This window comes from Diorhabda sublineata, chromosome 8 (genome assembly GCF_026230105.1).
Source record: "Diorhabda sublineata isolate icDioSubl1.1 chromosome 8, icDioSubl1.1, whole genome shotgun sequence".
Taxonomy (NCBI): domain Eukaryota; kingdom Metazoa; phylum Arthropoda; class Insecta; order Coleoptera; family Chrysomelidae; genus Diorhabda; species Diorhabda sublineata.
Genome location: NC_079481.1, coordinates 5,489,904 through 5,508,413, shown reverse-complemented (window position 1 = coordinate 5,508,413; position 18,510 = coordinate 5,489,904). Strand labels below are relative to the sequence as shown.

The 18,510-nt window shown below is 32.0% G+C and overlaps 1 protein-coding gene across 2 annotated transcripts in view; it reads left to right on the top strand.

The window, feature by feature from the left end:
- Window positions 1-1,474: 1,474 nt before the first annotated feature.
- LOC130448381 (transcriptional regulator Myc-A-like) overlaps window positions 1,475-18,510 on the top strand; it is a 172,527-nt gene continuing 155,491 nt past the window's right edge. The window contains exon 1 of one of the 2 annotated variants that reach the window (XM_056785743.1): window positions 1,475-1,752. The gene's annotated coding sequence lies outside the window, so the exon portion shown is untranslated. The remainder of the gene's footprint in view (window positions 1,753-18,510) is intronic. The other variant, XM_056785744.1, reaches the window with a different exon arrangement.

Below are 18,510 nucleotides of genomic sequence, written 5' to 3'. Positions count from 1 at the left end.
CCATATTTTTCAAGTTATTTTTGATGAAAGACAATTTTTTAAAAAATTTTTCCATTGTAACCATATTTTTTTCCCGAATCAACCTCTCTAAACTTCTTGATCCTATTATTTGTATTCAATTTAAGTGATTTGCAAATTTATAACATTCTATTTCAATTAGGGTGGCAATATCAAGGGTAGAAATGACGTTTTTCCCCGAAATCCTATTTTGTTCATAACTCCCTTATTTTATGTATTATAGAGCCTTATAAAGTCTCATTTGAATGATTTTTTATGTTTTTTAAAAAAGATTCAATACATTTTTTTTGTAGAAATGAGCGTTTTCCACTTATTCAGTTTTTAATTTTTCAAAATCTCCACTAAATAAGTTCTGTCTTCAATAAATCATATTTATTACGTTTGTTTTTGGTTTTTTTTGTATTTTACGATCTACATTTAACCTCGTTACCGTTTTTTTCGATAAAATCTAAAGTTATTGAGTTATTTGTGAAAAATCGATTTAAAAATTTTTTGTAACAAAAATTCAAAATTACAATCACGAATAACTGAAAAAGTATTGATTTTTCGAAAAAACTCATAGATTAATTTGTGTTTAGAACTATTTTTTCTATCGATTTCTACTGTTAGTTTTAGCAAAAAAATTACCACCCCCTAGTTGGGGTGCTATACACCCCCAGAATAAAAGTACGTATCGGTATAGGGTAAACTTCGCTTTTCAAAGTATTTACTACCTACTGTTAAAATTTTAAGCAATCCGATGTGTCTGGATGGAAATTTGAAGTAAAAGCCGTTGTTCACTGGACTATAAATAAAGCTAAACATTTCGTTTTATAAAATGGGGTCACACAAACTGTTATATCATCCATTATCAGATAAACAATAAATATACTCATTTCACGTATCAAATCCTTGTTAAATTCTCACCAAAATTTCGTTTGAAGGGCATACAACATTATAAAATAATCTGTATTTGCAAAAAATAGTTCAAGAACGAAAAATATAGTGAAATTTTAGGATTCTGAAAAGATCGTACTAAATAGCTTATAAATTCTCCTAACTGAACTATCGGATCAAAAATTAAAAAAATGCAAATGTGTTAACAAGAAACATCATTATTCACAGGATCCAATGAAATATTTTCACAATATCAGTCGTGATTATATTTACATTAATTTTTTTGTTAACTTATTAACTATACTTTACTTTCTAATATACCATTGTTAAAACTATTAAAATCATATTAAAAATTATAGAAATTTATTTTTCAATCAAATTACAACCCTATTCAACTACTTATTGCTATTCTTTTGATTTAAAATTAAAATAAACAATTTTATCTAGATTCTATTTCCATTAAATAGTTTGTTAGATCTCTCTGTAGGTATAAAGTTCAGCGTTCTAAGATTTGGCAACGCTGTCGCCGTATTTGTGGAATTTGCCGGCAAACCTCGACCGGCGTAAGTTTCTTTTCCTTCAATTACAATCTGCATTTTGGGTTTAGTAGCAACTTGACTATTAAAGCAGTAAGACATTATCCGTCTGTAGCCGGTAATACTTCTACTTTTGCTAAGAAATGTATACAAAGTTTTCGGTAGAATCAAAGGAAAGTGGTTTTGTTAAAAAAAATTTTATCGTATCTTCTGATATTTTTTCCGTGCTACTAAATATACCGTGTGTTAGAAAAAAACTTTTTTCTAGTTGAACCTGAGATATTTGAGTGCTTTTTTCATTGACATACCTCGAAGATAAAAGGTAAATGTTCCAAAAAATATATTTTATCCATAAATAGAGTTGTTTGATTTTTGTTTGTTGGGCGGTTTCTTACCGGTTAAGTCATGAACGACGTGGCTTATTGCATTTGTAATTACTATTAACGTCAGAAATTCCACTTACATTCTTAACATTTCTATTTTATCGATAGTTCGTAGATATAGTTTTTAACTGTAAAAGTAAAATTACTGTAATTTCTATACCATTTTAAAACTAACTCGATCGTTTATTTTCGCTTGTTAATTACCCAGTTTGTTATAAATGATATTATTGAATAGTCCAAATCGGTTTTGTTCAGAATATCAATTTAACTAGTTAATCTTAACGCTGGTTTGTCCATATTGCACAACTACCTGCAATTCTAAGCTCGCGTGTATTTTTAGGACCATTCAAAAGTTATTTATTAATTAATTATATCGATTTAAAACTCATAACCTAAAATTATTTTATACTGTAATATATCCTAACAACTTTTTGTACATTTTATATATTTTACCACAAAAATATAATTCTAAAAACTATTTAAATACTTTTTGTAACAATTTTAATTATAGTTTAGTTTGCTTTAACGTTTCGTTACTTTTCCTTTTGTACAATTTTTTTACGTCATTTAATTAACGACTTTAAAGTAAATATAAATCCAACTGAAATTTAAATATTCGCCAAAATCCAATAACCCAGTTTCTCATCCAAACAATTCTCCCACCTTCTATTGTTTATCATCTGTCATAAAGTCGATCCAGAACTGATTTTGTTTACACGAACTTTTTAATGATCGTGTGCAACAGATTCACTTCCGGTTTTTTGACCGTCTAAAATTTTGATAATCGATTTAATACATTTCATAAATTAAAAGTAGTTACCTCGCAAAAAAAACACAATGAACTTGAAAATATATTTTTAAATAATTTACAAATAAGTATTTCCGGCCGATAACAGGTGTAGGTACCTATAATAGACAGATGGGAAAGTTACGAAATTTGTTGTTTATGTTTTAAGTCGGAAGAATCAAATCTGACGTCTTTCCGATCGGTACATGAACGGGGTAAATTCAATCTTAAAACTATTTATAATTATACAGGGTGTCCCGATGCAAAAAATTCGAGAGTGAGTAGGTGACGTGAAAATAATGCTGTGACAAAAATTTTTTTTCATACGAGCGAAATCAGAATTCATGTTTAAGTATTATACATTGGAACATTAAGAATTTTTAATGGATAATCACGTATGTCCGTGAAGTATGTTTGAGAGAATAAATAATTCTACCCGAATATCTGAAGGCCAGGGGCGGCTCATGCCCAATGGTTAACAATCAGTAAGGTATTATTTGTTTGAATCGATTAAATTTCGGGGTTTAGGAGGAGTTTTATTAATTAAATTTGAACTGTACATGATTCATTGAGAGATAATACAATTTTAATAATTTCGAACTAAGATATCGAACTTCAGAAGTCTGTAGAGGCGATAAAAGATGAAAATCCGTCGATGTAAAATAAAAATAAAAAAATCAACTATAATAAATGTTTGAAGTGGACACCCTTCAGTTTTACACACTTCCGAAGTCTACGGAGGATATTTCTACAGGGGTCGTATGAGAAATTATTTCCACGTCATCTATTCATTCCCGAATTTTTTCCCTGAATTAAAATAATTGACGAGGTTATATTATCAGTAATTTTACGCTCAACGGCTAACAAAAAGCGCAAATTCTTGCAGCAACAATCACAAGTTTTGCGAGTAAAATTTTTGAAAATTGAAATTTTACTTTCTAGATTCCGATTTCCTATACAGTGCGAAAAAGCTAAATTCGTTTATAAATAGCGTGTTGGAAAAAACGATTCAATACGTTACACTCTGTATATTATTCATTTTTTGGATTTTTCAAAATATTCTAGACGTAATGTCCTATACGTATCATCAACTATTCCAGGTTTTCAAAATTATTACAATAATTAACATTAAGAATAGAAATTTAATTTATTTCTTAATATTGTAAAAAGAAAAATTATTGTCAATCTAGCAGGTGTTCAGAACATTTGCTGCGAAGTTTTAGCAACATGCTAATCTGGTTTATAAATGTCTTCTAAAGTTATTCCACACCTCAGGCTTGACTGATCTAATCGTGATTTGTTCTTTCAAGTCACCTAAGTTGAGGGGTTCAGTTTGGTATACGTTACTTCATAAATTTTCGCACAACTTCATTCTTAATAGCAACATCTTCTACTATAGGAATAGATGTGATATTTCTTCTCAATTTAATTTATCTTTTGCTTCCTGTTAAGTTCGTATCCAGCTCAGTTCTCTTTTTCCCAGATTTTTTTTGCTATTTCTCCATTCTATATCCTGGATCTGCTTCTTCTCTTCTTTTCGTTTGTTTCCGTTTCCTGTATTACCTCAATTGTGGTTCGATTTTTTGCACTGCACTCACTACGTTTAATTCTCGTCTAATTATGTCGTTCCTTATTGTATAGAGCCTCTTCATTCCCGCACTTTTTTTCAATATCTTCATTTCACGTGTTGTTATTTTTTGCTTCAATTTGTTGGTCAGTACCCAAGATTCGCAACCGTATATCAGAATTATTTCTAGTTTTGATTGTTAGATTCTCGTTTTCAACATTTTTTATTTTTTTTGTCGAAAAATGATATCTACAGGGCTAAAGATGTAGCTATTGTCTTATTTACTATATTGGCTACCTCTTCGTCAATTTTTTCATCTGGTCGTGATTTGTCTTTTCAAGTAATTTTAGTTGAGGGGTTTGTATGTATATATGATGGATATTGGGGTATCATATACACTGCGATCCAAAGGATCTATAATGTCTCTCCATCTTGCCGCGACACTGAAGAACCCGGTGTTTACTGCTGATCCGTTAATGCCACTTCTTTTAAAAAGTCTAGAATGTGAGATGACTGTACGTGCCAGAGATCTTCGTTATCTATTTCATAAGTTCCAAGTCTAGTCCTCTGGAGGAGATGGAGACTTTCTCCTCTGCTAAGTCTAGCGTCTTCAGGTGCCTGTTGAGGTGACAATAGCCCGATAGAACTTCTGTTAGTATTCGTAAATTTTTCCTACTTAGAATAATACATTCAGAAAGATCTTCTTTGGTTATAGGTTACCAGGAGAGTCTTTGCTTGTCTCAGCCCCTGTAGGTTATCCTAATTATTGATTTTGCTCCCATCTACTTTCTTTTCCAGTGCTTTTTCCATTCTTCTGCAGCTGATACCACATAAGGGTTCGGTTCCTATGAAGAGCTTGTCTATCCCTGGTTTATCGAGCTTATCAGTTATTTCATTTTTCTAGGCAATCCCAAACGAGTTTGGATTTGAATATATTGGAGTATAAAGCTCCAATTGCTGCTTGACTATTTGACAGGATGATGATCTCCTATTTGTCATAGTTTCTGCTTTAAACATGCTTGGTGTGTTGCCCAGAGTGTTTAGTTCTGCCCCTTACACTCCTATCCCAGTTATGTCTGCTTTAGATCCATCCGTATACCATTTAATGGCATTTCTGTTCATTTCTTTGTATGGTGTTATGTTATGGTAAATTTTCTTCGAAGCTAAACTTTTTCGATGCGTTGAGGGGTTTAGTTTTGTTTACATTCTCACGAAAGAAGTCTAATGATATCAAATCAGGAGCTCGTGCTGGCCATTCTATCCACCAATTGAGAAAAAATTTGGTTGAGATACTTTTGGACATTGATTCGTTGATGGGGGTGCCCCATCTTGTATATTCGCGGGAACTGGATCAGGATAAGTTTGTCAAAGTTGGCACGACAGTATTTTGTAGCAGTTCTAAATATTTAACTGTTCGCCATCAACGAAAAAGGTGGCTACCATATGGTTTATAATAATTCCCGTCCAATCATCAATTTTTTCTGAGTTTTAGAACAACAGCGGCCATTTTAATGATTTTAATGACTAACATTTCAAGTTCATAATACATAATAATACTTTTCATGAGCTCCAGAGTTGGTATCATTTTATTTTCCTTTAAAATACGAAAAAAATGATGTGTAGCCAACGTTGTATCCAAAGAAGAAACAGAAAATAATATATAATTAAAAACAGACAAAATGTATGTAGAAATAAATTCCCTGTACACGAATTATCTTTCCTTTGAAATTATTTGATATTTTTGAAAAATTGGGCTAAAAATATTTTAATCATTCAATTGACCCGTTTTTTATTAAGATTAATTTATTTTTATTTTTACAACACAATGTTATCAAAAATATTATCAGTCGTAATATATATATAATATATAGGTGGTTCAAATAGGTCAAAATGGTTTATAAAATTTGACACCAGATTTTTGATAACCACGTTATCTGTAGTTGTTATCTCGGCGCCGAGTTGATAAAATCTTATGGGTTTATATAACATTATGAATGATTCAATATCATCAAGACTTAAGTGTGTTTACACAGAGAGGGATCTCGTGTAAAATACCACCATAAAAAAATCAAATATTTTCGTATAATGAAATGTGTTAATATATTCTAATGCGTTTCTTATTTATTTATACTATTTCTATCGGCGGGGCGAATTTATAAACACTTATACTCTCCCTTACTTACTTACTAAATTTATTTAAACACTCACTAGACTTAACTAATTTATATAATGAATAAACTTATCACCAATACTTATTTAATTTATATATCTAATTTATTTGAATCAACGATTACTTTTCTATGGATATTCCATTCATTATGACTTTTAATTATCAACTAACTCCGCTAAACAAACTCCTTTATATACCCAAAACGAATTTCTCAAAAATTCTAGAAAATAAACAGACAAATAAATAAAAAAACTTTCCTTAGAAATTGGAAAAAAATCGCCGCAGTGATAAAAACAAACATCAAAGATACCTCGATTTTGCTAAATTTTAATATTCTCTAACAACTACACAGAACCGGCTTCACATCCTATGTCGTGGACGAGTTCGTGACAATATATGCTGCATACTCGAATAAGTGAAACGGCTCTGTTAAGAAATTAAAATAATCTCGATTCCAGCCCTGCTTGGTTAACGAACAATTTCTGTAGTCTATTTATATGGATTAAAGAGTAATAAAACGATGAAGCAATCGTAATTCATAGGTGTATCACTTCTTTTAGTAGACAGTCTCACCTTGAGTTTATTCGTATGAAATAACATTTGAAAATTTTGAAAAACCTATTTTTCCCTACAGTATATGGCGAATACGCCGATAAGTCAAAATTACTCGTTTAGGGCGTTTCGAAAACCAATTTATTGTCTTCAGAGACTTGTTAAAGAGTAACGGCAACGTAAAATTTTTTATTATCCTTAATTAGAACCGCAAGGATTCATAACATTCTTTTTGTATCCTTTGCATGAAACTAAAATAAGCGAACTACGTGAGCACGCAGTCCCAGACTTCGTAATCCAGATGCAACCATCACCAAATCTGTACATATTAAAGACGGGATTAAAATAGCAAATTGAATTGAGAAACACGCTTTTAGAGATAGTTATACTGATAAGTAAATAATAAATATGAAAATAAATCGCTTATAAACTTGATTTTAATGCTAACTTGACGATTTGGTGTCCTGACATATTGATTATAATGTTAATTGTTATGGATCATGTTAATGTTTTTATGGAAGTCTACTTTGGGATCGAATTTGAGCGCAGCACTTTCAGCATTCCATGCGTTTTCAGGGTGATTACAACACTGTTTTTTTTTTTTAGAAGAGGCAAGACATTTTTGATAAAACTGAACTCAAAACTCAAGCATGCTCCCGAGGAACGTGATTTCCTCCCGCGTAAAAATTTATTAGAGTTTTTTTAACATGTAAACAATGAAATCACTTAGCTCTAAGTCAAAGGAACAGTCGTCGGCTGAGAATATTCATTTAGTGATAGATTTTGCTGGATATACGTTTTAATATACCATCTAACAAACTTTCCACTGAGATACAGCAATCTGACAACAATTTTCATTCAAAGTAGCCCATAATCGATCACTAGGTAAAATTTTAATTGACAGGATAACTCAGCCGGCTGTCGTATAATTCACTATGTTATAATCAACTGTTTTGGTTTTTCCTACAAAATAATAGGCAAACTATAATATGACAAATTTTGAATTTAGGGAGAAATGAGTAAAAAAATGTTTTTTTCTCCATGCCTGGGGGCTGCTACTGACCGTTTCACCCACGGAGTTGCAACTGACGCTCGCGAATATTCATAATATAAATCCCAAATGCAAAGCACGAATTTTCGATTGGGAGAGACTTGATCATGAAAATCTGTCACTGCGTCGCCAATAAACAAAGTAAATCAATAGTATTATTCGTATAATTAGAAACTAACCAGTTACCTCAAGTTTAAATTGAGGCGTAAGAATTTTCACATACGAAAACCGACATTAGAATCAATATGATTGAGTTTGATGTAGCTAGGTGCTATTTTTTTAAGCCCCTCAGCTCAAAATTTGGTCCTATTCGGACATGAAATATCACCATCACCGCTAATTGTTGGGTGTTGAGGTTGGGTGCAATATGTCATGGTACAGTTGCCGTCCTGATTCTGTTTACCCATACTACCACGGTAAATGCTTTTCCGAAGTGTTTACCATCTTGTACTTGCTTTTTATATGAGAAAAACATCTTAATTTTATTCTTTGAATTATTTTTAAAAATCTAATTTTCATATTTTTAAAAAATTGAGTCTCTTAAAGATAATTTTCGAGGACGAATTTTTTTTCATTCACTTTTATCTTAAACTCAAGTACACTTATCATTTTTTTTATAATCTGTTATCTATGATTGAAATAGATATAAATATATTATTTCCTTGTTTGTTACATAAGGGAACCTTGTAAGAAATATTGATATACGACGATTACATACACATATGGATACCTGAATTCCAATTCAAATTTTCTTATATATACAAAAGGTCTTTTTTAATAAAAATGAATCGCGGGACATTGCTTTCTGAATTTCCTGTCCAATTTGTCCCAAAACACCTCAATCCGGTCAAGATTGAACAACTACGACTGCAAAATCATCACTAGTATATTCTTCCTTTCCAATTTTTCCAAATACTCTTCGCTCAGCATTCGAGGGATGCTTAGAATCGTTTTCATGCTAAGAAGAATTTTCCGCCGATTATCAGATCTTTCTCCAAAACATCTTCAATATATTACCGAACCTCCGCCGAATTTTACAATTGGAATTACACATGGAACGGATGGTAGCTCTTCCTCTGACCAAACAGTTCATATGAAACTATAATTACATTACCAAAAGATTGGTACTTTTCGACATAATCACCGAAGAAATTGAGACATTTGTTATATCTGTGAACAAGCTTGATCTCGAAACTTCGGAAGCGCACTATGGAGAAGATTAAAGCCCATGCTTCCCAAATTATACATCTAACGGAAGAACTGAGTTTTAACTGAAGGTTTGGACAGATTTCGTCTCTGTGATGTATAATTTTTTTCGAAATAGAAAATCGGAAAATCATCTAATTACATTTTTGAAAATAACATATCATATGTAGTGAGCTACAGGTAAAATTTATTCGCCAACAAATGCACTGTAAACCAGTGATTTTTTAGATTATGAAGACTTGCGATTAATGTACGAGTTTTAACTTGTTATTACCTAACTTACAAGCCTGAATTACGAACGTCACAAAAAGACGTTTGATCCAACGAAGTAGATGCTTGGGTCTCATAGAGCTAACTGGGACTAAACTACAATCATGAACACCGAAGAAGTATATCACAGTTAAAGAATTATTAACAAATCAGTCGAGTAAGAGAGTGAGAAAAGAAAACAAAATCTCTGACAATAGTGACTCTGACGATCAGAGTGTAGAACAAGTGGTGTCCTTCAAATATCTAGGGACAAACATAACAAGCGATAGAAATCTGAGATCAATAACAGGACATACGTTACTCGATCGGAAGAAAAATGAAGAAATAAGGGACATGTGCGATATTCAATTGTAATGGAAAAGAAACCAGACACAACTCTACCTCCTGGACGACCACCTATAAGGTGGTATGAAAGCTGGTCCTCAGCATCCCAACTACTCCTGGCAAACCCTTGATGAAAATACAGGACCTAACGTAAGAAGAAGAAGACAGTCGAGTACTTTGAACTATTATTAATTAATAAATCATAGAATGGACAGTGTCCAAATGCAAGAATGTGTATTATACAAAACTGGCATCATGTTCGTTGCTTCTAAAACCTTCTAAAAATGAGTCAATCGATGGCGGGGAAAGTCAAAAATAGTGTAAACTCTTCCGTTGAAACCTCGTATATATATCTGACCTAAGACATCGGCCTGCTGCCCATCGATGAAACAGCTGCCCGAAAGAAGACAGACGGCAGCTGCTTTTCTCGATTATTATATCATCTATCTTTAAGGAGCAGTGACAGGTAAGAAACATTTACAAAAAGGGTGTAATACCTTTTAGAGGTTCCTGTGTAATATGAAACAGTTATTCATAAGCTAGCGGAGTGTGAATATTAATATTTTCAAAAAAAATATATTCGATACCAAATAGGGTTCAGATTAAATAGATCCACTATTGACCAAATATTCAACTTCAAAAAAACCTTGAGAAGATCGTGGAAATTTGATACAGATATTTACCAAATATCGAGCTCTAGCATCATAAAAAAAGATTTACATCCGTCTTCTTATCTTTTTTTAAACAAAAAACTCAAAATTATACAAATACTTGTACCAAAAAGATGTTGCATACCGTTAATTCTATAGGTCCGTTATTATTTTTTATTTTCGAGAGAAAGAAGTTTTTCCTTTTATATTTTTTTATATACAGAATGTCACTTAAGTTGCAGAGCAATATAAGCAAACGCAATAAGCAAAAAATTAAGTGCCATATTACGAATTTTTATGCTTTGGAAGTTTTTGAAAAATTGGCTGTTACAATGTAGTAATGAAAGTTGAAGGTTTCCATAATTAAATGCTCCCTTATCATTGATAAAAACAATTTGCATGGAATTGGTGATTTTCATTTTTTCGCAGAGGAAAAAAGCTCCACTAAAAGATGTCGCAAGAAAATGATTTTTGTTTCGTGTTTTGTGAGCCGAATAATTGAGTAGCCTCGGTATATCATAAATAACTAAGTGCTCAATTAATGCACTAAATACTGCAAACTAGATGAATTTGTCGCAGATGTCATGAGTTTTCCGAGTTTTCTCAGCAGAACACTATCATGATTAATGTCAATTAAATACTGTGGGAAAAACTAATTTTTCGGGAACACAACGAAAAGAGAACAGCCATGACGCAAAACAACGAGCAATGCAATGCAATATTTCTTGCTTAAAAGCTGATTGTTTCATGCAAGATCATCGCACTTGCAACATTAGTTTGGTGCCATTTCTATTGCACGAGTTTCTGATCTGCTGATAGTACGCCTCTCGCCGAGGATTTCTTTGTTATCTTATGCTTTATTTTCATTAGGACTTTTCCAAATGTTTCCTCATCCATTCTCAAATATGATTTTGTTTGTTTCTTTTCTGTCCATCAGACTCCAAAAGCAAGACAACGGCTGACTACTTTTCCTTGTTTACTTTAGCTTCGTTACTTTCGTTTTTAAACCGCCTCCAAATTTGGAATTTTGATTTGTGAATTGAAAAGAATTTTTGCCCGTTGTCTTACATCATGAACAGCGACATTTGAAAATTTCATTTTTTAATCGAAAACTTCGAAAAACAATTAGTAATTTACTGTTTTTACCATTAATGAAAATTTACTTTTGTATAAATACATATTTAGTTCAGTACCTATGTATAAAAAAACTAATATATCTGTTTATTTCAAAGTGCATCAATAATTTGAGTATGAAAATTTTTTATTGCAAATTTTCAATATTTTTCTGCATATTTTCACTAAACGATTCGCATATTTTGGGTTCTCCTTTTGCAAATTTGAGTTTCCCTAGTTATGACCCCAATTATCTCGGCAGAAGTCAAATTAAATCACCTAACCTATTCTCCTTTGGGATCGAACGAGTCTATTTGAATCTTGTAGAGTCAAAATAATACGTTCACGTGAAAAATGTATCTTCTTTTTCCTCCGAAATAAACATTTGTATAACTTTGAAGGGGTCTGGAGCAGACAGAACCTTGTCTTCAAAAATCCTTTTAGTTATTTAACAAAAATTTCAACGAATGTACCTTACGATTGTATCAAGATTTGTTTCATTGAAAGATGTTTATTGATCCACCTTGTATAATTTTACGTACTTTGAAGGGACCTGAGGAGCAGACAAAGCTTTGTCTTAAGAAGTTATTTTAAATATTTAACAAAAAATTCAACGAAAGGACCTTACGATATTTTCAATATTTGTTTCATTCAAAGATGTTGTTTTTCTTGACCTTGTGTAACTCTTTATACTTTCAAGGGTCTGGGGAGCAGACGAAACTTTGTTTTCAAAAATCCTTTTAGGTATTTAACAAAAATTTCAACGCAAGGACCTTACAATAGTTTGAGGTTTGTTCAATTGAAAGATGTTTGTAGGACCTTAGGATTGTTTCAAGATTTGTTTCATTGAAAGATGTTTATTGATCCCCCTTGTATAATTTTACGTACTTTGAAGGGACCTGAGGAGCAGACAAAGCTTTGTCTTAAGAAGTTATTTTAAATATTTAACAAAAAATTCAACGAAAGGACCTTACGATAGTTTCAATATTTGTTTCATTCAAAGATGTTGTTTTTCTTGACCTTGTGTAACTCTTTATACTTTCAAGGGTCTGGGGAGCAGACGAAACTTTGTTTTCAAAAATCCTTTTAGGTATTTAACAAAAATTTCAACGCAAGGACCTTACAATAGTTTGAGGTTTGTTCAATTGAAAGATGTTTGTAGGACCTTAGGATTGTTTCAAGATTTGTTTCATTGAAAGTTGTTTATTGATCCACCTTGTATAATTTTACGTACTTTGAAGGGACCTGAGGAGCAGACAAAGCTTTGTCTTAAGAAGTTATTTTAAATATTTAACAAAAAATTCAACGAAAGGACCTTACGATAGTTTCAATATTTGTTTCATTCAAAGATGTTGTTTTTCTTGACCTTGTGTAACTCTTTATACTTTCAAGGGTCTGGGGAGCAGACGAAACTTTGTTTTCAAAAATCCTTTTAGGTATTTAACAAAAATTTCAACGCAAGGACCTTACAATAGTTTGAGGTTTGTTCAATTGAAAGATGTTTGTAGGACCTTAGGATTGTTTCAAGATTTGTTTCATTGAAAGTTGTTTATTGATCCACCTTGTATAATTTTACGTACTTTGAAGGGACCTGAGGAGCAGACAAAGCTTTGTCTTAAGAAGTTATTTTAAATATTTAACAAAAAATTCAACGAAAGGACCTTACGATATTTTCAATATTTGTTTCATTCAAAGATGTTGTTTTTCTTGACCTTGTGTAACTCTTTATACTTTCAAGGGTCTGGGGAGCAGACGAAACTTTGTTTTCAAAAATCCTTTTAGGTATTTAACAAAAATTTCAACGCAAGGACCTTACAATAGTTTGAGGTTTGTTCAATTGAAAGATGTTTGTAGGACCTTAGGATTGTTTCAAGATTTGTTTCATTGAAAGTTGTTTATTGATCCACCTTGTATAATTTTACGTACTTTGAAGGGACCTGAGGAGCAGACAAAGCTTTGTCTTAAGAAGTTATTTTAAATATTTAACAAACAATTCAACGAAAGGACCTTACGATATTTTCAATATTTGTTTCATTCAAAGATGTTTTTTTTGACCTTGTGTAACTCTTTATACTTTCAAGGGTCTGGGGAGCAGACGAAACTTTGTTTTCAAAAATCCTTTTAGGTATTTAACAAAAATTTCAACGCAAGGACCTTACAATAGTTTGAGGTTTGTTCAATTGAAAGATGTTTGTAGGACCTTAGGATTGTTTCAAGATTTGTTTCATTGAAAGATGTTTATTGATCCACCTTGTATAATTTTACATACTTTGAAGGGACCTGAGGAGCAGACAAAGCTTTGTCTTAAGAAGTTATTTTAAATATTTAACAAAAAATTCAACGAAAGGACCTTACGATAGTTTCAATATTTGTTTCATTCAAAGATGTTGTTTTTCTGGACCTTGTATAACTCTTTATACTTTCAAGGGTCTGGGGAGCAGACGAAACTTTGTTTTCAAAAATCCTTTTAGGTATTTAACAAAAATTTCAACGCAAGGACCTTACAATAGTTTGATGTTTGTTCAATTGAAAGATGTTTGTAGGACCTTAGGATTGTTTCAAGATTTGTTTCATTGAAAGTTGTTTATTGATCCACCTTGTATAATTTTACATACTTTGAAGGGACCTGAGGAGCAGACAAAGCTTTGTCTTAAGAAGTTATTTTAAATATTTAACAAAAAATTCAACGAAAGGACCTTACGATATTTTCAATATTTGTTTCATTCAAAGATGTTGTTTTTCTTGACCTTGTGTAACTCTTTATACTTTCAAGGGTCTGGGGAGCAGACGAAACTTTGTTTTCAAAAATCCTTTTAGGTATTTAACAAAAATTTCAACGCAAGGACCTTACAATAGTTTGAGGTTTGTTCAATTGAAAGATGTTTGTAGGACCTTAGGATTGTTTCAAGATTTGTTTCATTGAAAGTTGTTTATTGATCCACCTTGTATAATTTTACGTACTTTGAAGGGACCTGAGGAGCAGACAAAGCTTTGTCTTAAGAAGTTATTTTAAATATTTAACAAAAAATTCAACGAAAGGACCTTACGATATTTTCAATATTTGTTTCATTCAAAGATGTTGTTTTTCTTGACCTTGTGTAACTCTTTATACTTTCAAGGGTCTGGGGAGCAGACGAAACTTTGTTTTCAAAAATCCTTTTAGGTATTTAACAAAAATTTCAACGCAAGGACCTTACAATAGTTTGAGGTTTGTTCAATTGAAAGATGTTTGTAGGACCTTAGGATTGTTTCAAGATTTGTTTCATTGAAAGTTGTTTATTGATCCACCTTGTATAATTTTACGTACTTTGAAGGGACCTGAGGAGCAGACAAAGCTTTGTCTTAAGAAGTTATTTTAAATATTTAACAAAAAATTCAACGAAAGGACCTTACGATATTTTCAATATTTGTTTCATTCAAAGATGTTGTTTTTCTTGACCTTGTGTAACTCTTTATACTTTCAAGGGTCTGGGGAGCAGACGAAACTTTGTTTTCAAAAATCCTTTTAGGTATTTAACAAAAATTTCAACGCAAGGACCTTACAATAGTTTGAGGTTTGTTCAATTGAAAGATGTTTGTAGGACCTTAGGATTGTTTCAAGATTTGTTTCATTGAAAGTTGTTTATTGATCCACCTTGTATAATTTTACGTACTTTGAAGGGACCTGAGGAGCAGACAAAGCTTTGTCTTAAGAAGTTATTTTAAATATTTAACAAAAAATTCAACGAAAGGACCTTACGATATTTTCAATATTTGTTTCATTCAAAGATGTTGTTTTTCTTGACCTTGTGTAACTCTTTATACTTTCAAGGGTCTGGGGAGCAGACGAAACTTTGTTTTCAAAAATCCTTTTAGGTATTTAACAAAAATTTCAACGCAAGGACCTTACAATAGTTTGAGGTTTGTTCAATTGAAAGATGTTTGTAGGACCTTAGGATTGTTTCAAGATTTGTTTCATTGAAAGTTGTTTATTGATCCACCTTGTATAATTTTACGTACTTTGAAGGGACCTGAGGAGCAGACAAAGCTTTGTCTTAAGAAGTTATTTTAAATATTTAACAAAAAATTCAACGAAAGGACCTTACGATATTTTCAATATTTGTTTCATTCAAAGATGTTGTTTTTCTGGACCTTGTATAACTCTTTATACTTTCAAGGGTCTGGGGAGCCGACGAAACTTTGTTTTCAAAAATCCTTTTAGGTATTTAACAAAAATTTCAACGCAAGGACCTTACAATAGTTTGAGGTTTGTTCAATTGAAAGATGTTTGTAGGACCTTAGGATTGTTTCAAGATTTGTTTCATTGAAAGTTGTTTATTGATCCACCTTGTATAATTTTACATACTTTGAAGGGACCTGAGGAGCAGACAAAGCTTTGTCTTAAGAAGTTATTCTAAATATTTAACAAAAATTTCAACGCAAGGACCTTACAATAGTTTGAGGTTTGTTCAATTGAGAGATGTTTGTAGGACCTTAGATTGTATCAAGATTTGTTTTGTTTGAAGATTGATTCACCTTGTATAACTCTTGTATACTTATTCAAAATAATTGAAACGTTGGATACGATCGTGTGATGAATTAGAATCCCAACTGGATAATCATTACGCGAGCTTTTAAGAAACGACGACGCGATTTTTTTTCATATCGTGATAATAAAAAAAAACTAGCTTCTTCATAACCGTCAAAATGTTCCGGCTAATTACTATTTGGAACACCACAATGATTTTCGTAAAATTCAGTTCATCGACCAACGCACGTCGAACTATTCCAAGACGAGAATAAAAAAAACGAGTACATTTGACTTTTTTTTTATCATTATCATCAGGCACATGTACCCGCATATGGGGCACTATTTTTAGTGAGATTTTTTTTAACGGATCTTCTGACCATTAGCGGGTAAGAAATATTACTATTCATTGCAATTAGGGCTGCTAAATCTTGGTAGTGAAAGCTCTGGACGGGAAAGAAAAAAGCAGTATCAAGTGTAATACAAGATAGGTGCAAATATGGTGGATATTTAATTGTGGCTGGATGTGTTATCCTGATATAAGAGAACCTCGTTCTATTTTCCTTATTACCGCCAGAAACAAATCAAATCTGAGTTGTTATTAGGTTTGTTTCAATCTGCTAATCTGGACTGTTCTTGAAACGGTTATCGAAAGCGTTTAAATGATATTTTCTGCGCCATCTACGAACAGTACTGGCTATCAACCTAGTATCGAAAATACTGCCCCGGAATTGGTTCAAAAACGATAATGGAACACATAACAGAATCGTTGGTGTAACGGTAATCGCCGGTTGGAACACGTATGCGCAGAGTCGTCACCAAGGACGGTTTTTTGATGGATTGGAACCGCTGACTAGCAAGCACCAAGGTGTTTTGATAAGTTGGAACCAACCTATTTATAAAAGTTTTGATGTGGAATCAAAAATTTAAAGAGGGAAAATGTACTACTGCCCGTGTAGGTTTATATGACCATTTAAATATTTACAAAGTAGCATACAAAAAACTCGTTATTATAATTTTTATAACTTCTTGATTTGAACACATTCGGAGCATTTTCACACAGGAAAAACTTCGATCTCATCGAACGGAATAAATTTATTATACTAATTGAGTGGCTCCGTTTCACAAATAAAATACTAAGCATGGGAACAGAAAATAATCCGAGGGGGCTAAATCTAGCGAATAGATTGCATGAAGTAGCAATTAAAACTTTAATTAATTGATTTAGGCAATTGCAATAACGAATGTTTGTGTGCAGGTACATTGTCTTTCTTCTTAACCAAATGCTGCCGTTTTTGCTTATTTTTTCGCTCAAATTTTGCATTAAATTCGCATGATACTCACCGTTGATAGTTTTTTTCTTGTTCAAGATTGTCAATGAAAATTATCCCGCGTGAAACTCAAAAAACCGACGCATAACCTTGCCTGCAGATGAAACGGTCTTTGGAGTCGGTTCTCAATTTTCAGTACATTGGAATGGAATTGCCAAATACTCGATGGAAACATCTTCCATTGTGAGAGCAGCTTTCTCCTCTCCAAATTTTCAGTTAATATGCGATGTACTTTTTGAAGTGTCTACTATGTCTGCTAGTTCGCGCACTTTCAGTTCCGCTTTGTGGATTTTCTTCAACTTTTCTGGAGTAACCTCATTTGGTGGACCACCGCGATGCTGGTCCTTGCAGCTCGTACAGCCTCTTTTAAACTGTTCTAGTCGATATTTTACTGTTGATAACGAACAGTCTTTCCCAGAGAAGAATACGTGGTATTTTTCAAGCAAATATCGCACACCCCCAGGTCAGGCCACGTACTTTTTGGGACATCTTACGCGGTTGACTATAAACTAATTTATTCAGGTTTTCCCTGTTTATTTTTCTAATTCATTTATAGAAAGATTCATCGATAATCACAATAATAACAAAGTAATCTTAATATTGATAAACAATAATTATTTATTATGTATATAAAACATTTTAGATTATTTATATTTACAAGGTTAGAGATAATTGAAAAAAAAATCTGTAAGGAAGAAATACAATAATGAAGTTTAATTAGATTTAAAATTAATCTATCAATCAATGAGTTTTAAGGAAATTGTGTTGAATATTTCCTTTATTGATATGATAAATTAGATTTAACGTAAATGGATATACAGGGTGGCGAATCAATTTTTTAAACGTTCTAAATAAAGAAAAACAGACTGTTATTGATGTAGTTGCATTTGGGGAATATTGATGAAGCACAATATAAAAAATATTCTTTTCTATTCTATAAATTCTTTTCCTTAATTGGTTCTTTTACCCTATTATTTAAAAAAAACGGGTTTTCGGGGGTAACTTGCAACAAATAATTTCACATTTAAATGATATAAAGGAATTATTCATTCACAACATAAATTATTTCATAATCGCCCCCAGCTACCTTCAAACTAATTATTTGTATGAAATTTACATTCATACAAAAAAATTTTTAGACGTTTTGGGGGTGGTGAGCTTCGGACCTA